The following is a 21,362-nucleotide window of genomic DNA, read 5'->3' as shown; positions in this document are numbered from 1 at the left end:
CCACTGGTATGCACTATTTATGGGTTCTGGAATTGCATATTTTAGTAAAGTTACTAAAGGTGAACTTATATTTGGTGCTTTAAAGTGAGTGTAAAGGTTCATGTTTTATTTGCTACACATACCAAACATGTTATACTTACCTTCTCTATGCAATAGTTTTTCATAGGGCAGCCCTGATCCTCTTCTTTTGGAGTCCCCCCGCCAGTGCTCCTGGCTCCTCCCCCCTGCTGAGTGCCCACCATAGCAAGCTGCTTGCTATGAAGTCACCTCTGCGTGCTCGCTCCCAAGCCAGCTATGTGTGTCAATAGACACACAGAGCGTGGTTCGGACCCGGCCTCTTATCCCTCATCAATAGGTGTGACAGCAGTGGTGGCTTCTTCTCACGCACAGCGCAAATCAGTGAAGAGGAAAAAATACTTTTTCGAAAAAATACTTATTTGCAAAATGTGATAAAAGAAGCTAAGAAAAATGTTTTATTTTTCCTAATTTTTCAGTCTTTTTAGTTTGTTTAGCAAAAAATAGTTCAGTGTTGCATGATCGTGCAATTGTCATTCAATGTGTTATAGCGCTGAAAGCTGAAAATTGGTCTTGGCAGAAAGGAGGTAAAAGTGCCGAGTACTGAAGTGGTTATAGTAATAGTGATCAAATATAACATCTGTAAAAGAAAAAAAATGGAAGTACTAAATCTAGCAGACAGAAATGCAATGATGGTATACAGGAGTTATGGTGACCATACATTTTGTGATTGTATTATCTCCTTCAAAACAAACAAATGGGCATAACTTCCTATTTCAGCTTGATTTAGATTGGATCTGATCAAGATGAGTCTATTGGCCAGAGTGGAAAATGACCAATCCTGTTGCATCGATCCACAACACTGGAATGCTTTGTTCATGAATTTTATCGTATTTAGGTAAATCGGATTATAAGATTATCAGATTAAATGGAGAAAACAGAGATGTAATAGATATTTTGTGATCGTACCTTACAGCTATTGATTAAAATCCACTTCCCTGTGTGTGTCATATTGATCGAATGAGTTGTTGACTTTAGATTAATTATTCCTATCGGAAGAGATCGATTTAGAATAGAATTGATCATTTATAAGCAAGTATAGCCACCATTAGGCTAGGTTTCCACTAGCCTATTCTCTGAAAAGTGTGGTTAACTGCTTGCTGACCAGGGCACGACGATGTACGTTGGCACAATGGCACGGCCGGGCCGATGGGCTTACCTGTATGTTGTCTTTAAGACGCGGCTTAGTGGGCGCACACGCCCGCCGCGTACTCCGTGAGCCTGCCAGTGGGTCCCGAGGACTCGATGTCCGCCGGGGGCCCGCCATCATGACACGGAGCTGCAGAACAGGGAGATGCCTATGTAAACAAGGCATTTCCCTGTTCTGCCTAGCAACATGACAGAGATCTACTGCTCCTTGTCATGGGGAGCAGTGATCTCTGTCATGTTGTAGTGAGTTAGGAACAGCAATCTCTTTCTACTGCCTGTCAGTAAACTGCCCCCACAGTTAGAAACAACTCCGTAGGGAACACTTAACCCCTTGTTAACCCCTTCCCTGCCAGTGTCATTTGCACAGTAATCAGTGCATTTTTATAGCACTGATCGCTGTATGAATATCACTGGTCCCAAAATAGTGTCAAAAGTGTCCGATGTGTCTGCTGCAATGTGGCAGTCACGATAAAATTCGCAGATCGCTGCCATTACTAATAAAAAATAATAATAAAAATGCCATAAATCTATCCTCTATTTTGTAGATGCTATAACTTTTGCGCAAACCAATCAATATACGCTATACAAAAATATGTAGAAGAATACATATCGGCCTAAACTGAGAAAGTGATTTGTTTTTTATATATATATTTTGGGGATACTTATTTTAGCAAAAAGTTAAAAATATATATATATTTTTTTCTAAATTGTTGCTCTTTTTTGGTTTATAGTGCAAAAATGTAAAAATGCAAAGGTGGTCAACTCAACATGTCATGTTAAATTTGCTGTGGCCTTGACTTAAAGTGGAACTTCTGTTTATTAGTCTCCTCTTCCCCTCCGGTGCCACAATTGGCACCTTTCGGGGGGAGGGGGGGGGGGTAAAGACAGGTATCCTGTTCCCACTTCTAGGAGTCTGGACCGCAGCTTGTGACATCACCGCGGGGCTCCCTCCTCCTCCCTCCTCCCCTCCCCTCCCTGTCGTCGGCCCAGTAGGAGAGAGAAGCGGGGCCTCATGCATGCGCAGTAGAGTTCCCGTCATGAAGCCGTAAGGCTACACTGCCGGGTACCTTTACCCGCAATGGCGGCGGCAGCACCCAACAGCTGACGGAAACATCAACTGCGGTGCTGACATCGCTGGACTCCAGGACAGGTAACTGTCTTATTGCTAAAAGCCAGCAGCTGCAGTATGTGTAGCTGCTGGCTTTTAATGATTTTTTTTGGGCGGAACACCACTTTAAAGTGGAATTAGTAAAAGACTGCGAGGCGGCAGCTTTTTATTGCAAAAAATAAAGACATACAAAGACTAGAGATGGACCGCACACCTGCATTTTCGGTTTGCACCAGAACTCCCAAACAGAGAAATTAAAGTCTATTGGACCCAAACCTGAAAAATTAAAAGTCCCCATTTTGAAGGCTTATATGCAAATTATTGGCCATAAAAGGGTAGGGGGGGGTCCAGGTACTGCCCTGGGGGACATGTATCAAGGCAATTTTTTTTAAAAGATTGTTTTTTTTTTCAGGAGCATTGATTTTAACGATGCTTTAAAGTGCAATAATAAAAATGAAAAGTTCCTTTAAATATAGTGCCTGGGGGTCCTCTTAGTCTGCCTGTAAAGTCGCGCATCTGTAGCATGTATAGAGATAAAATCCATACCAGACCCTTATGCGAGCAAGCAGCCTTGCAGGTCAGGAAAGAGGGTGAGTGCTCCCCTCCTCCTGAACCACACCAATATGCCCTCAAATTGGGGCCCCCCCTACCCCAAAGCATCTTGTCACCATGTTGATGGGGTCAATGGCCTCATCCCCACAACCTTGGGCTGTGGCTGTGGGGGTCTGCGGGTGGGGGGCTTATTGCAGTCTGGAAGCCCCCTTTAACAAGGGGGCCCCCAGATCCTGCCCCCCATGTGAATGAGTATGGGGTACATAATATCTCTACCCATTCACCAAAAAAAGTGTCAACGTTTTTTTAAAATACAGTTTTGGCAATTCCTTTATTAAAAAATAGAAAAAACTGTGACCCCAGATGTAAAGCACACAGCACATGCATGTCAATGCACATGCAAAAATGTGTGTTTTCTGGTGTGAATGGGCCCGACGCTGGGCTCACATCAGTACGGTGTGACCTAGCGTGCACATGCTTCTGCACATTGCAATTTCAATGAGCTGTCCTACCCGCGAGAAACATGAGGAAAAAAGTCCCCGATGCAGGTGCTTGTAGATGCATGGGGTGTCATTAACCACTTGCCCTCCAGAAGATTAACCCCCCCTTCATGACCAGGCCATTTTTTGCAAAACGGCACTGCGTTACTTTAACTGACAATTGCATGGTCATGCAACACTGTACTCAAAAAAAATGTATGTCCTTTATTCCCCCACAAATTGAGCTTTCTTTTGGTGGTATTTGAGTGTAGTGTAAGTGTAGTCACTGTAGATTGCTGTAGATCTAAAGGGGAAGCTCTGAAATGAGGGGAAGCTCTGCTGATTTTATCATCCAATCATGTTCAAGAAAAAATGCTGTTTTTTTATTTTCCTTGCATGTCCCCCTCGGATCTACAGCGACTGCACTTGTAGTGCAAAGCAGATGTTCCTTTAGAAAATACTCCCCCCCCCCGTGTCTACAAACTATGGGATTTTTTTTACTGGTGGCAATCAATGTCTTAAACCAGGACTGCGATAATGCGGTGGACATTCGGACACCGACACTTTTGGGGACCAGTGACACTAGTACAGTGATTAGGGCTAAAAAATATGCACTGTCACTGTACTAATGACAGTGGCTGGGAATGGGTTAACATCAGGGATGAGCAAAGGGTTTAGCGTATTCCTATCTAGTGTTATTCTAAACTGTGGGAGATGATTTTACTAGGGGAAGGCATGGATCCTAGTCTCTGCTTTGCAGAGAGAAACACAGGATTAATGCCTTCCCTCCTGTCAGAACGGCGATCTGCCTTATTTACATAGGCAAACCACCATTCTGCATCTCTGCTTGATCATCGGCGGGTGCTCTCGGACATCGAGTCCACAGTACCCGACGCTGGGCTCCCACTGCATGTGATCATGCGTGCCCCCTACCCGGAAGAGCCGGATCACGTATATATATATATATACGTGACCCAGTGTTCAGGTGCCAGTCGGTATCAGTAAAACTGCTATGGGGCAGACCTGAAGTTGTTAAGAATGAACACCACCCGGTGCATCAGCAAAAGAGCATGTTGGGAAAGCACGCAATTTTGCGCACATCCCCAATACACATAGATGTGAACCAAGCCTAATGGAGCCCTTATACTCGATGAAAAATTATTTGAAAATCTGTCATTTGGGCCATTAGTTTGCCGCCCAATTAATGAGCAAAAATAGAAAATAATTTTTGACTTTTCAGAGCCAAAAAAATCTAAGTAACAGGTTGGAAAAGTTCTACCAAATTAACTATAAATTGAAAGCTGAGACCCTGTTCACACTGAATGAGGCTTTGAAAACGCGCGACTTCATCGAAATCGCATGATTTCAAAGCCGCATTTGAGTGCAACTTCAGGTCCGACTTAAAAGACATCTGTGCAAATTCGAAATCACCAAAAGCAGTGCAGGAACTACTTTTGCAAATCGGTGTAGTGCCGCACCATTGCCGGTGTTCTGCCAGAAACGCCAACTCACCAAAATCTCCAACCACGTCACTTCCGGCGAGTCTCCAGCAGCAATAATTGGAGATTTGGACGAGTTGGCTGTTTTCACAGAACACCGGCAGCGTATACACTATGGTACACGATGAGTTGGTTGTTTGCACAGTACACCAATTAAGGAGGACGAAGTTGTCACCACCTTGGAGGCGGCCATGTTTTTGGTTACTAGCGGGTGGACTAACACTGTCCACTCATTATATTGTGTACCGTAGTGTATATGCTATCGGTGTTCTGTGAAAACAGCCAACTCGAGAAATCTCCAATTATTGCTGCTGGAGAGTCACCGGAAGTAGCGTGGTTGGAGATTTTGGCGAGTTGGAGTTTTCGGCAGAACATCTGCAATAGGCTGCGACTTGTCATGCCATTTGTCCTGTCAAAAGGCATGACAAATCGCTCCAATGTGAACGAGGGCTTAATGTGTTTCTCACCTGTTAAAAATGTAGCTGTTGGCACTGCCCATATGCGACAAAACAGACAAAAACTGATTCATTTATGTCCATTAGAACGATTTATCATTCGAAAATCGGTCATTGCGCGATGGCACTATCATTTGCTCTAACAAACAAGATTTTCCTTATAGTGTATGGATAGCATGAGATGCAAGGGGATGATTGCTAAAAAAAAAACATTCCTGCTCTTAAAAATGAAAAGCAGTTGTCAGCTAGGAAGTAGAGCAAGCCAGGAAATAGGAGACTTCTTCTCAGCAAGATGAATGGAAAGGCACAAATTCGGGGTTGAAATTTGGTGTTGATTTACTAAAGACAAATCCACTATACACTACAAGTGCACTTTGTAATGCAGTCGATGTAGATTTGAGGGGAAGCTCTGCTGATTTCTATCATCCAATCACATACAAGCTGTTTTTTATTTTCCTTGAATGTCCCTCTTAACCACTAGGCGCCCGCGCTATAGCTAAAAGACAACTACAGCGCGGACGCCAATTGCTGGTTTATTTCCGCGATGCGCGTTCCCTTGAGCACGCATCAGGGAAATTCTGTGCTGCCCGTGTCCCTTGGACACAGCCAGTCACAGATCGCTGTAAATGGCCAATCACAGCGGCCGTTTACAGCATGGTCTGAGTGTCAAATGAGAGATGATCTCATATGTAAACATATGAGATCATCTCTCATCGCCGGCTCTCCCTCCTCACACAGAGACAGCGTGTGAGGAGGGAGAGACCAACGGCTGCAGCGGTGAGTGAAAAAAATTAAATAAATAAATAAAGTGCCCACAGTACATGTCACTTCCACCTGTCCCCACTGCCACCTGTCCCCAGTGCCATCTGTCCCTAGTGCCACCTGTCAGTGCCATCTGTCTCCAGTTCCACGTATAAGTGCCATGTGTCATCAGTGCCATGTGTCATCAGTGCCACGTGTCATCAGTGCCACATCAGTGCCATGTGTCATCAGTGCCACATATTAGTGGCATCTGTCATCAGTGCCATCTGTCATCAGTGCCATCTGTTATCAGTGTCAGGTGTCATCAGTGCCACGTATCAGTGCCATCTGTCATCAGTGTCACGTGTCATCAGTGCCATGTATTAGTGTCATCTGTCATCAGTGCCACTAGGGATGAGCTTCGTGTTCGAGTCGAACATACGTTCGACTCGAACATCAGCTGTTCGCCTGTTCGGCGAATTCCGAGCGTTATGGGCCGTTCGCACCAAATTCGTATGGCGCTCGCGGCCCACAATGCACTGCGATGGCGCAGTGCATTGCTGGCTCATGATTGGCCAAGCATGCACTGTGAACCCGCATGCTTGGCCAATCACAGCGCCGGCAGCGAGGAGAGCCATGATTGGCCACAGGCAGGATGCCTGTGGCCAATCATAGCTCAGGCTGTGTAGTACAGGCCCCACACTATATAAGTCCGCCAGCGCAGTGGCCTTGTGTAGTGTGTTGGCATCTGTAGCAGTTAATGGGTGTTCTATGTACCTTTAACACAGTATACACCGATCGTTATCGGCCGATTTTTCGTTCTTGCTCTTCTGTAGTGGTTGTTGTCTGCGTGCCCTGACAGCAGTATACACCGCTATATTCACCTATATATCTAGCGATATATCTATCTTTTATAATAGAGCTGTCAGTCAGTGTTAGGAGATTGTGCGTGCTGTCTGCGTGCTCTGAACGCAGTATACACCGCTATATCCACCTATATAGCTAACTATCTTGCTCGTTTTAAATAGAGCTTGCAGTCAGCGGTAGGAGATTGTGCGTGCTGTCTGCGTGCTCTGAAAAAGACGGACGGCAAAACAAATTATACAGGGGTGATAACCCTTCCCTATGTTTTCCAAAAAGCTTAAAAATAGTTTTTTTGACTGGAGCTACACTTTAAAAATGTACCAGTTGAAAATTACAAACAGATTCAACTTGATTCAGCTGTTCTGAGTATATAGGGCCTGGGGGCCACACGCATTTCCTTTTTTTAATATGGGTACGGGGTTCCCCTTAATATGCGTACAAGACCCAAAGGGGCTGGTAATGGGCAGGGAGGGCTACCCATGCCATTTTTCTCAATGATTTTCAACCATATTGCAGGAACCAGATATAAAATTAAAACCGCAAGCAGCTTTAAATGACATTATTTCCGTTAAATGTCATTTTGTGCAGGGACTTTTCTAAACACGGGAAACACGTGGCACTTCACAGGCATACTACAGACACCCCCCAGGCACGATATTTAACCACTTGCCGACCGCCTCACGCCGATGTACGTCGGCAGAATGGCACGGGCAGGCATAAGCACGTACATGTACGTGATTTGCCTCCCGCGGCCCGGTGCCTGCGGCGGTCGGTTTTCGTTCGGGAGCGATCCCGGACGAGGGGACGGCCATTCATTCATGGCCACCCCCTCGCGATCGCTCCCGACGAATGGAAATCCCCGGTGACATCACTTCCTCTCCTGTAATGTAAACACAGGAGAGGAAGTGATGTATTCTCTCCTCCGTGTCGGTATTTTTCGTTCCGACACGGAGGAGAGCGGATCAGTGAGTTGCACCAACACATCCCACACACAGTAGAACATGCCAGGCACACTCACACCCCCCCTTTACCCCCCGATCACCCCCCCAATTACCCCTGCCCCCCAGTCACAGTGACACCAATGTCATTTTTTTTTTTTTTTTTTTTTTTTTTGCATTGGTGTCATTTGTGACTGTAATAACTGTTAGGGCAGTTAGGGTTAGCCCCCTTTAGTTCTAATGTACCCCCCTAACCCCCCCAATAAAGGTTTAACCCCGTGATCACCCCCCGTCGCCAGTGTCACTAAGGCTGGGTTCACATTGCAGCGGTTTATGAGAACGAATGTGATTCGCACCGCACTGCAGTGCAAATCACATCCGATCTCTGTGCGATTCGAGTTCAGCCATTCGCCGCACCCGCCGCACCCGCCACACCCGCCGCACCCGCCGCAAATTCGCACGGGACCCTTTTTTTGGCCCGCAGCAGAATCGGATCGCATGGGTGTTCACACCATGCGATCCGAGTTTGCAGATCGCACTGCGATATGCGAACTGATCTGGGGGTGTCAGTAACATTTCACTGACACTCCCAGCAGTTCGCATAGGGCAGTGTGAACTGCCGCCGGGAGGCATGCGATGCGGGAACCCGCCGCGGATTCGCGGCGTTTCCGCATCGCTCCAGTGTGAACCCAGCCTAATAAGCGATCATTTTTCTGATCGCCGTATTAGTGTCACAGGTGACGCTAGTTAGGCAGGTAGGTATTTAGGTTCGCCGCAGCTTTTTATAGCGCTAGGGACCCCCATATACTACCGCATAAAGCCCCCTGATTGCCCCCTAGTTAACCCTTTCACCAGTGATCACCATATAACTGTTACAGGTGACGCTGGTTGGTTAGTTATTTTTTTATAGTTTCAGGGCACCCGCCATTTATTACCTAATAAAGGTTTAACCCCCTGATCACCCGGCAGGTGTCATTTGTGACTAATAACTGTTAGGGCAGTTAGGGTTAGCCCCCTTTAGTTCTAAGGTACCCCCCTAACCCCCCCAATAAAGGTTTAACCCCGTGATCACCCCCCGTCGCCAGTGTCACTAAGGCTGGGTTCACATTGCAGCGGTTTATGAGAACGGATGTGATTCGCACCGCACTGCAGTGCAAATCACATCCGATCTCTGTGCGATTCGAGTTCAGCTATACAGATAGTATGGCTGAATTCGTGTCGCACCCGCCGCACCCGCCGCAAACTCGCACGGGACCCTTTTTTTGGTCCGCAGCAGAATCGGATCGCATGGGTGTTCACACCATGCGATCCAAGTTTGCAGATCGCACTGCGATATGCGAACTGATCTGGGGGTGTCATTAACATTTCACTGACACTCCCAGCAGTTCGCATAGGGCAGTGTGAACTGCCGCCGGGAGGCATGCGATGCGGGAACCCGCCGCGCATTCGTGGCGTTCCCGCATCGCTCCAGTGTGAACCCAGCCTAATAAGCGATCGTTTTTCTGATCGCTGTATTAGTGTCACAGGTGACGCTAGTTAGGCAGGTAGGTATTTAGGTTCGCCGCAGCTTTTTATAGCGCCAGGGACCCCCATATACTACCGCATAAAGCCCCCTGATTGCCCCCTAGTTAACCCTTTCACCAGTGATCACCATATAACTGTTACAGGTGACGCTGGTTGGTTAGTTATTTTTTTATAGTTTCAGGGCACCCGCCATTTATTACCTAGTCTCACTAGTGTACCCCTAAATTTAGGGGTGTCTACTTTCTAAAATGGGGTCATTTGGGGGGGGGGGTTTGTGCCATCTTGGCATTTTATGGCCTTCAAAACTGTAACGCCCTTAGAAAGCCTGAAGGCGGTGCTTGGTTTTTGGGGCCCCGTACGCGGCTAGGCTCCCAAAAAGTCCCACATATGTGGTATCCCCGTACTCAGGAGAAGCAGCAGAATTTATTTTGGGGTGTCATTTCACATATGCCCATGGCATGCGTGAGCAATATATCATTTAGTGACAACTTTGTGAAAAAAAAAAAAAGTTTGTAATTTTCCCGCAACTTGTGGCAAAATATAAAATATTCCATGGACTCAACATGCCTCTCAGCAAATAGCTTGGGGTGTCTACTTTCTAAAATGGGGTCATTTGTGGGGGTTTTGTGCCATCTTGGCATTTTATGGCCTTCAAAACTGTAATAGGTAGTGAGAAGTGAACTCAAAAAATTACGCCCTTAGAAAGCCTGAAGGCGGTGCTTGGTTTTCGGGGCCCCGTACGCGGCTAGGCTCCCAAAAAGTCCCACATATGTGGTATCCCCGTACTCAGGAGAAGCAGCAGAATTTATTTTGGGGTGTCATTTCACATATGCCCATGGCATGCATGAGCAATATATCATTTAGTGACAACTTTGTGAAAAAAAAAAAAAAAAAAAAAAAGTTTGTAATTTTCCCGCAACTTGTGGCAAAATATAAAATATTCCATGGACTCAACATGCCTCTCAGCAAATAGCTTGGGGTGTCTACTTTCTAAAATGGGGTCATTTGTGGGGGTTTTGTGCCATCTTGGCATTTTATGGCCTTCAAAACTGTAATAGGTAGTGAGGCGTGAAATCAAAAATTTACGCCCTTAGAAAGCCTGAAGGCGGTGCTTGGTTTTCGGGGCCCTGTACGCGGCTAGGCTCCCAAAAAGTCCCACATATGTGGTATCCCCGTACTCAGGAGAAGCAGCAGAATTTATTTTGGGGTGTCATTTCACATACGCCCATAGCATGTGTGAGCAATATATCATTTAGTGACAACTTTGTGTAAAAAAAAAAAAAAAATTTTTTTTTTGTCATTATTCAATCGCTTGAGGCAAAAAAATAAAATATTCAATGGGCTCAACATGCCTCTTATCAATTTCCTTAGGGGGTCTACTTTCCAAAATGGGGTCATTTGGGGGGGTTTTGTACTGCCCTGTCATTTTAGCACCTCAAGAAATGAGATAGGCAGTCGTAAACTAAAAGCTGCGTAAATTCCAGAAAACGTACCTTAGTTTGTAGATGTGACAACTTTTGCGCAAACCAATAAATATACAATTATTGACTTTTTTTTTACCAAAGACATGTGGCTGAATACATTTTGTCCTAAATGTATGACTAAAATTGAGTTTATTGGATTTTTCTAATAACAAAAAGTAGAAAATATCATTTTTTTTCAAAATTTGCGGTCTTTTTACGTTTATATCGCAAAAAATAAAAATCGCAGAGGCAATCAAATACCATCAAAAGAAAGCTCTATTTGTGGGAAGAAAAGGACGCAAATTTTGTTTGGGTACAACATTGCATGACCGCGCAATTACCAGTTAAAGCAGCGCAGTGCCAAAGTGTAAAAAGACCTCTGGTCATTTACCAGCAAAATGGTCCGGTCTGAAAGTGGTTAAAGGAATATTTCACGTCTGTTTTTAAAAGTTTTTTTTGCATTGATCCATGTCCCCTGGGGCAGGAGCCAGGTCCCCAAACCCTTTTTAGGACAGTATCTTGCATATTAGCCATTAAAATTAACACTTTTAATTTAGAACGTTGGAGTCCCATAGACTTCAATGGGGTTCTAACGTTCGTATGAATTTGGGGTCCGTTCGAAAGTTCTGGTGCGAACCGAACCGGGGGTGTTCGGCTCATCCCTAAGTGCCACATATTAGTGCCATCTGTCATCAATGCCATGTGTCATTAGTGCCACATATTAGTGCCATCTGTCATCAGTGTCTCGTGTTATCAGTGTCATTTGTCATCAGTGCCATGTATCAGTGCCATCTGTTATCAGTGTCATGTGTCATTGTCCTGGTGCTCCAGGGCCTTCAAAAGTGTAATAGGAAGTCAACAAGTTAGATGTGTCATTTATGCTCCTAGAACACATGGCGGCGCTCCCTGCATTTTTGGCCTCTCTAAGTGGCTAGGCTGTGAAAATGTCCCACACATGTGGTATCGTAATACTCAGGAGGAGTAGCAGAATGTATTTCAGGGTGTCATTTGTGGTATACACATGCCATGTGAGAGAAATAACCTATTACAACAACAATTTTGTGGAAAAAAAAAATCTTCATTTTGCCAAGAATTGTGGGAAAAAATTACAACATCAAAAAGCTCACCATGCCTCTTACTAAATACCTTGGAATGTCGACTTTCAAAAAAGGCCTCATTTGGGGGGATATTTGTACTTTCCTGGCTTGTTCGGGTCGCAAGAAAAAGAAAAAGAAAAAGGCTGTCAGTACATCAGGTGTGATCAATTTTTTATGATTTGCACCACAGCTTGTAGACTCTCTAACTTTCACAAAGACCAAATAATATCCACTAATTTGGGTTACTTTTACCAAAGATATGTCGCAGTATAAATTGTGGCCAAAATTTATGAAGAAAAATTAATCATTGGCAAAATTTTATCACAGAAACTAAGAAAAAAAATTTTTTTTTTTCAAAATGTTGGTTTTTTTCATTTATAGCGCAAAAAATTAAAAACCCAGAGGTGATCAAATACCACCAAAAGAAAGCTCTATTTGTATAAAAAAAAAGGACAAAGAAATATTTGGATATTACATGACTGAGTAATTGTCATTCAAAGTGTGAGTGCACACAAGCTGAAAATTGGTCTGGTCACGAGGAGGGTTTAAGTGCCCACTTGTCAAGTGATTAACCTCCTCGCGCCCGCCCTATAGCCGAATTACGGCCGTAGAGCAGGCGCGTTCGTTCGGGCGGTCGTCCCTGGACGGCCTGATGTTTACTTCCGCAATGCGCGCCGCCGCGGGCGCGCATCGCGGAAGTTCTGTGTTCGCCGTGTCCCCCGGGGACAGGCAAACACAGATCGCTGTAAACGGCCAATCACAGCGGCCGTTTACAGCGTGATCGGCGTGTCCAATGGGAGATGATCTCATATGTAAACATATGAGATCATCTCGCAGCGCCGCTCTCCTTCCTCGCACAGACAGTGCGAGAGGGGAGAGATGAACGGCTGCAGCGGCAGCCGTTCTGATTCTGGAAAAAAAAAAAATTAAAAAAATGAAATAAAAAGTGCCATCCGCCCCCAGCAGTGCCATCCGCCCCCAGCAGTGCCATCCGCCCCCAGCAGTGCTATCTGCCCCAGTGCCATCCACCCCAGTGCTACCTGCCCCCAGTGCCATCCACCCCAGTGCTACCTGCCCCCAGTGCCATCCACCCCAGTGCTACCTGCCCCTAGTGCCATCCACCCCAGTGCTACCTGCCCCTAGTGCCATCCACCCCAGTGCTACCTGCCCCCAGTGCCATCCACCCCAGTGCTACCTGCCCCCAGTGCCATCCACCCCAGTGCTACCTGCCCCCAGTGCCATCCACCCCAGTGCCACCTGCCGTCAGTGCCACCTGCCCCCAGTGCCACCTGCCCCCAGTGCCACCTGCCCCCAGTGCCACCTGCCGTCAGTGCCACCTGCCTTCAGTGCCACGTGTCATCAGTGCCACATAGTGCCATCTGTCATCAGTGCCACGTATCAGTGCCATTTGTCATCAGTGCCACCTGTCAGTGTCACGTGCCATCTGTTGTCAGTGTCACGTGTCATCAATGCCACTTATCAGTGCCATCTGTCATCAGTGTCACGCGTCATCGGTGCCATGTATTAGTGCCATCTGTCATCGGTGGCACATATTAGTGCCACGTATTAGTGCCATCTGTCATCGGTGCCACGTTTCAGTGCCACGTGTCATCAGTGCCACGTATTAGTGCCACGTGTCATCAGTGCCACGTATAAGTGCCACGCGTCATCAGTGCCACATATTAGTGCCATCTGTCATCAGTGCCACATATTAGTGCCATCTGTCATCAGTGCCACCTGTCATCATTGCCACGTATCAGTGCCATCTGTCATCAGTGTCACGTGTCATTGTCCTGGTGCTTCAAAAGTGTAATAAATAGTCAACAAGTTAGATGTGTAACTTATGTTCCTAGAACACATGATGGCGCTACCTGCATGTTGGGCCTCTCTATGTGGCCAGGCTGTGAAAAAGTCCCACACATGTGGTATTGTAATACTCAGGAGGAGTAGCAGAATTTTTTGGGGGGTGTCATTTGTGGTATACACATGCCACGTGAGAGAAATAACCTATTACAATGACAATTTTGTGGAGAAAAAAAAAAAAAAGAAAAATCTTAATTTTGCAAAGAATTGTGGGAAAAAAATGACAACATCAAAAAGCTCACTATACCTCTTACTAAATACCTTAGAATGTCTACTTTCCAAAAAGGGGTCATTTGGGGGGTATTTGTACTTTCCTGACTTGTTCGGGTCACAAGAAGCGAGATAGGCCACCAGTACATCAGATGTGATCAATTTTGTGCGATTCGCACCACAGCTTGTAGACTCTCTAACTTTCACAAAGACCAAATAATATCCACTAATTTGGGTTATTTTTACCAAAGACATGTAGCAGTATAAATTGTGACCAAAATTTATGAAGAAAAATTAATAATTTGCATAATTCTGTCACAGAAACAAAGAAATATGCGTTTTTTTTCAAAATTTTCGGTCTTTTTTCATTTATAGCGCAAAAAATAAAAACCCCAGAGGTGATCAAATACCACCAAAAGAAAGCTCTATTTGTGGGAAAAAAAGGACAAAAAATTCATTTGGGTACAGTGTTGCATGACTGAGTAATTGTCATTCAAATTGTGAGAGCACCGAAAGCTGAAAATTGGTCTGGGCAGGAAGGTGTTTAAGTGCCCTGTAAGCAAGTGGTTAAAGTGGTTGTAAACCCAAAGAAAAACAAAAACAAACAAAAAAAAACCCTGTAAGACCAAGGCATAATGAACTAGCATGCATCGCAAACTAGATCCTTATGAAATACTTACCTTAGAACGATGCTGTTGCAGTGGTCCCCGTATACTCTGGTGCTCTGATTAGCCGGAGCCACGATGACGTCACTCCTGTGCATGCACGTGGGAGCCACCAGTCACGGCATGCTGCTGAGGAAGCTGCATGCGCAAGCCGTTTCTTCAGTGCGCATGCACCGGTGACGTTGGCGCAAGCGTATATGGTAAATATCTCCTAAACCATAGGCGATATTTTCAGTACCTACAGGTAAGCCTTATTATAGGCTCACTTGTAGGTACAAGTAGTGTAACTAGGTTTACAACCACTTTAACACTAAGGCCGCGTACACACGGGCGGACTGTCTGACGGACTTGGTCTGCTGAAACGTGTTTCAGCGGACAATCCGCTCGTGTGTGGGCTTCAGCTGACTTTTTCAGTGGACAGTCTGGTGGACTAAGTCTTTCGGAATTTCCGTAATATTGTCCGTCCAAACTTGGTTTCAGCGGACAGTCCGCTCGTGAGTAGGCTAGTTCGACGGACTAAGTATGGCGCATGCTCAGAAAGGATTTACACGGCCGAAGGTTGCATTGCAGTGTATTGGACGTCGTATTTCTAGTCCCGTCGTACGTGCTGTACACGTCATCGCGCAAGCTTTCAGCGGACTGTCTGTTCGTCGTGTGTGGTCAAGTCCGTTCATTCAAAAGTAGGACGGACTGTCTGTCGGATTGTCTGACGGACTTAGTTGGACGGATAGTCCGCCCGTGTGTACGCGGCCTAAGGCATTTTCCAGGCATTTTTAGCTCTAGAAATAGCGCCTATAAAGTGCCTGAAAAGTGCCTCCCATTCATTGCAATGTGGGGTTTCACACCCGGGTATTGCGCTTGCTGGACATTAGAAAAAGTCCTGCAGGCAGCATCTTTGAGGTGGTTTGGAAGCACTGTATACAGCGCTCCCAAAACACCACCTGCCCATTGCAATGAATGGACAGCGTTTCCGAAGTGCCTGAAAAGCACTTCAGTAGTGCCGCAACACTGGAGTTTTTAACCCCTTTTCTGGGGTTAAAAGCACCCCACTAGCAGCCAAAAAGTGGCGCTGCTAAAATGAGCGTCGCTTTACTGCAAACGCACGCCCCAGTGTGAAAGGGGTCCCAGAACTACAGCGACTGCCCTTCCAAGTGCACTTGTAATGCACAGTGGATTTGCCTTTAGTAAATAAACCCCCCATGTGTACAGTGCAGGAATGAATGTTCGGTAGCAGTCAGCACATGGTGTACTCCTCCTCCTCCATGCTGCCTGTACAGTACCGAGCACAGCTATGAGCTCCATCACTGTGACTGAACCACACTGTCTGCTCTCTCTGCCCAAGACCAGTTTTATTGTTTCAGCTCACTCTCGCGAGATGTCCTCTGTATACCGGGGAAGGGAGAAGTTCTCGCCAGACTGGAGAGAGTTCCCATGCCTGTTGTGTCTGAGGATATGAGAAATCCTGCAGCTCTCCTCCGGGGAACTCGCAGGCAGGGGCTCTGCACTGGGGAAGCGAGAGCTTAGTGCACAGACACAGCTGTACTGAATACTGCGGTGTCAGGATTTTTATTGGAGCACACCATGTGCTTGTAGTGTCTGGGGTTGTGTAAAAGATACAGCATCATATCACACTCTGCTGTTCATGTATTAGGGCTTATGTACACTGCATCTCAAAAAAAAAAGCTGCTTTTATGTCAGCTTCAAGAAGCTTGTGCTTTTTTGTGCTCTTGTGCACGTTTTTATTGAGCTTCTTCAAGCTCCTTTGAGCATCTTTCAGCTTTTTTTTTTTTAAGCATAAGTGTTCTTTTTTTTGTTTGTTTTTTCACAAACCCTTATAGAGGCTGGGTTCACTTATGACCACGTGGCTCACAGCAGGAGTCCGTATCCTTGTTCACTGTTTCATCAATTTCAGGCTGAATTCGGACCTAAAATGGACCAAAAGCCGCACAGGACTCCCATGCAAATTGCAGAAATGTGTAGAGAACCGATCACAATCTCCTGCTGTGAGAATTGAATGTAGAGAAATATGCATCCAATTTGCACTAGTGTGGACCCAGCCAGATAGTATCTTCGTATAAACAAAAACAAAAAGCTGAAACAAATGTTTTTGTGTATTTTTTAGCTTCTCTGAGCTTTTTTGAGCTCTTTGGGGCACTAGCTCCTCTCAAAAACGCAAGGTTTTTTTTCTGCCTGTAAGAACATATGCCTGAAAACACCTTAAAAAGACATAGGGGTTGACTTACTAAAGGAAAATAGACTGTGCACTTTGCAAAGTGCATTTTGACTCTGCAAGTGCACTTGCTTCAGAGCTTAGTAAATGAGCAGAAGCTCTGCTGACTTCCATCATCCAATCATGTGCAAGCAAAAATGCTGTTTTTTTATTTTCCTTGCAAGTGATTGGGTATTCTTTTCAAAGTGAAATCTTACCTCATTTACTAAGCTCTGGAGCAACTGCACTTTTTAAAGTGCACAGTATTGTTGCCTTTAGTAAGGCAACCCCATTGTGCGCATGGATACATTGGGGGTTATTTACAAAAGGAAAATCCACTTTGCACTACAAGTGCAAAGTGCACTTGAAATTTCACTGAAAGTGCACTTGGAAGGGCAGCCGCTGTAAATCTGATGGATAGTTCTGAAATGAGGGGAAGCTCTGCTGATTTTATTATCCAATCATGTACAAGCTAAAATGCTGTTTCTTATTTTCCTTGCATGCCCCCCTCAGATACAGCGATTTAACTACCAAGTGAACTTTCAGTGGCAAGTGGATTTGCCATTAGTAAATAAACCCCTCCGAGTTCCGCTTTTACTGAACAAGCCGATTGGCTGCAACTTGACTGGAGGAGCTAAACCTCAAGCTGTCTCACACCGCTGTCAATGCAGGGGCAGTGCAAAATACATCATATATAACAGTTTATAGCTTTGCATAACAATAGGATAGAAGATAACCAGGCTGTAGAAATTAACCATGGTTATCTTACTAGCCAGAATACATACAAATTTATATATATATATATATATATATATCATCCCTCAGCTCTTGGGTCCCAGCGCCGCCATTCCAACTAAGGGAAACAGGCAGTGGAGCCTTGCGGCTTCACTGCCCATTTCCTACTGCGCATGCGCGAGTCACTCGGCGCTTTGTGAATGGATCGCGCTGTGTTCTGGGACACACACAGTTCCCAGAACACACCGCGCCCCATTCACTAGAAGACAACGTGAGGAGGAGAAGATCACCGCGGAATAGGAAGAGGCAGATTAGGACGATCTGCCTAGCAACAGGCATTTCTGGTAATTTAAAAAAAAAAATTATTTTTTTTTTTCCTCCAATTTTTTAGGGTTATTTTTAGGCAAATTCTTTTTTTTTTTGAGTGGCCCTCCACTTTAAAGTAAATCCGTTGTATCTCAAATATATGAGCGTAAGCTAAGGACATGGGGCATCAAATATGTGTCGATAAATTTACTGTCGTTTTTTGGCCAGGGAGCTCATTCCCGAAACTATCAGTCTTCCTGGTGGGAAGTCAATATTTTTATGGGTTTTAGGAAGTGTATATATATTTTTGTATTGATAGGGTGTCTGTTAATCAGGCCCTCCCAGAAGGCTCCGATGCAGAGACTCCGAAATTCCCCAATAAATGGCTGTATTAGTTTATCATTAAAGAGGAAGTAAACCCTGATGGGTTTACTTCCTCTTTCATTCCCTGCAAAGGTAAAGCATAATGGACTGATGCATAGTAGTCCATTATGTGTCACTTACCTGACACTGGAGCCAGCAAAGTCACCGCTGTCCCCTGTAGTACGGCGCATCCATCTTCTCGGTGGGTCCTGCCGCTCCGCCGCTGTAATTCGGCAAAGCCGCGATTACATCGTTCCCGCGCATGCGCACTCTGTGTCTTTCTGCAAATATCTCCTAAACCGTGTAGGTTTAGGAGATATTACTTGGACCTACAAGTAAGCCTTAATCTAGGCTTACCTGTAGGTCAAAGTTGGTTGTAAGGGTTTACAACCACTTTAATAGGTCTATACCAGGTGGAATTGCCTAGGATATCAAGGCACATTTTTTGTTATTGGTGATGTGTCATCAATACTATATTCCCGCCTTTATCAGATCATTTGATGATCGTATCTGGGCATTTCTGTAGTTTCATTAAGGCCTGTGTCTGTTTTTTAGTTAGGTTCAAGGTTATGTCTGACCATTTTTGTTTCTTGAGTGTTTTAACTGATTCATGTAAGAAGGCCCATATTGCTGGGCGGGTCATTAGATCTGGAAATTTACATGACTTTTTGTTGTTGTTGGTCTCCTGTATCTACTACAGGCGAAAGATCAGAGGCGTTTGAAGGTATAGATGGAAGAGGGTCTTGAGATGAGGCTGATGAATTCTCATTCCCAGTACCTTCCTCGTATAAAAGCAGTTCCAAGTTTAGTTGTTGTCTATCCTTATCAAAGATGATATCTGAAAGTTATGTTCCGGGCGAAAAGATATAGGTCTTTTACTTGTATCAAATACATATGACAGGTTCTGATGGACAGAACCCTAGACCTAGTTGAAGAACTGTTTCTTCTTCAGGTGTTAAAATGGTGGATGTAAGATTAATAATATTTATGGCTACTGGTACCATCGTACACATCCCCTTGGAAATACTGCCAATTGATAAACAGATGGTATTCAAGCTACTGCTTTGCAATATTAGAACTCCCGGTGGCTCTGTTTCTATAATAATTTTGATACGCATATATTGCAATTATATCAGGACCTATAAGGCTTACAGGGGCCCCTAGGCAGTGTCACGGGGTATAAACGCTGGACTAATTGAATATATGACCTATTAGAAGCCACAATACAATAATCTCTCATTGAGTATGTAGTGATAAAGTTCAGTTACTCCAGGGATGCCAAACTGGTCCCAGTATGCACTTTGCAGGGGAGGCAGCACAAAAAATACCCCGTCACACAAAAAAAGACAGCCTCCTCCCAGCTCCCGCACGAAAAGAGTCCCCGTCGGCTTTTGCTACACTTTTAGTGAAGCGCCAGTCTTATGGGGCAGATTGGACTGGAGGTAAGGATCCAGGAGGCAGGTGAGGACAGACAAAAAGCGAGTCAAATCACATTTAAATAGACTCGCAGTTGCAATTGCTGATACCTGGCTGTTGAAAAAAAATATGGCGTGGGGTCCTCCCCAAGATCCATACCAGACCCTTATCTGAGCAAGGACGCAAAGGGTCTGGTATAGACTGGGGGGGAGCCCCACGCCATTTAAAAAAAAATCCTTTTACTTTAAAAAAATATATATATTATTCGGCTGTCAGTGGGGAAGCCCATTGACGGTTTCCCAGCCCCGCTCCTTAACAACTGGATATTACTGCGTCCTGATTGGGTAAAGCTTTGCCCAATCAAGGTGCAGAATGCACTGTGTGGGATGGCTGTGTCAGTTTCATTCTGGAACACTGTATCGTCCCAGAATGAAGGAGCCTGGGACCCGGGACAAACTTGCAAAATGTGGGACTGTCCTGGGCAACCCGGGACATGTGGTCACCCTACTTGTCTACCAAGAAGTGGTTAAATCAAACTCCACTGAAAAGCCCGGGACTGCTGGAAACAGCTTCAAAGGAACTCAAAGAACATCCGTTTTCTGATCCCTCCTGTGACCAATGACCCAAGCCACAAACAATGTGTATTGTACCACTTCCAGGGTCACAGCTGTCATTTCTCTACTAGTGCAGCAGAGGATGCAGCTTTTCAAACACAATCTGTGCTGGAATAGCTGCATTGGAGGGCAGGGGAGATATTGGGGGTCTAATAGATTTCCAGTGTCTCCATAAAGAGGACTTGTCATGTACTTGCCCATGCTATCACATTGGGGGTGGCTCCCCTTGTGATAGCAGTAAAGTAAAGAAAAAACTTTAAAAAAAGTGTAAAAAAAAATCATATAAGTTAATTTAAAAAATGTAAACCATCCCCATTAGCCCCCGCACACACCCCATATAAAAAGTACAATATAGGGTGAGCCGTGCATGTAAACATCAGTTGTGTTTCATATGTGAGGTATCATCGTGATCTACAGAGTGAGAGCAAAAATTCTAAGGCCTTCATTTATGATTAACCCTAAACTTCTGACCTATAAAGGCTTTTAAAGCATCACCTATGGAGGATTGGTGGGTACTGTACGTATTTATGATTCCACGAGTGTGCACAATTTTAAGATTTGACATGTTTGGTATCTATTCACTTGAAGCAACCCCATATTTACCCCAAAAATTGGTAGAATCTTGTGTTGGTTTGCATTAAAATGTATTTAAGTTTATTTTTTCCTTGAAAGTATGTGTTCAATAAATAACAGTGCAAATAACGCACAAATATTTAAAAAATTTAACTGGCAGCATTTTATTCTCCAGGGTCTCTGCTTTCAGAAAATATATACTGTTGGGAGTTTATAGTCATTTAAATGAAAATAAAATGCTGATATAAATGTATGCGCAAAAAAATGAAGAAATCTGCCGGGTAAACAGTGGACGAACAGGCTCCTGTCCCACCGTTCAATACTAGAGCTGGATGTAGGAGGCAATGCTTGCTCTAGTGATGCAGATTCAGCACACTTCAAGGGATCTTATCCGACCAATACACTGCAAAGACAAAAAGAGAACACCAACCTGACCATCCAACCACAGCTTGGCCTCCGGAGAC

The sequence above is a fragment of the Lithobates pipiens genome, unplaced genomic scaffold (genome assembly GCF_037356315.1).
Source record: "Lithobates pipiens isolate NorthernLeopardFrog02 unplaced genomic scaffold, aLitPip1_a1.2 Scaffold_13, whole genome shotgun sequence".
Taxonomy (NCBI): Eukaryota; Metazoa; Chordata; class Amphibia; order Anura; family Ranidae; genus Lithobates; species Lithobates pipiens.
Note: the sequence above shows the minus strand (reverse complement) of the source record.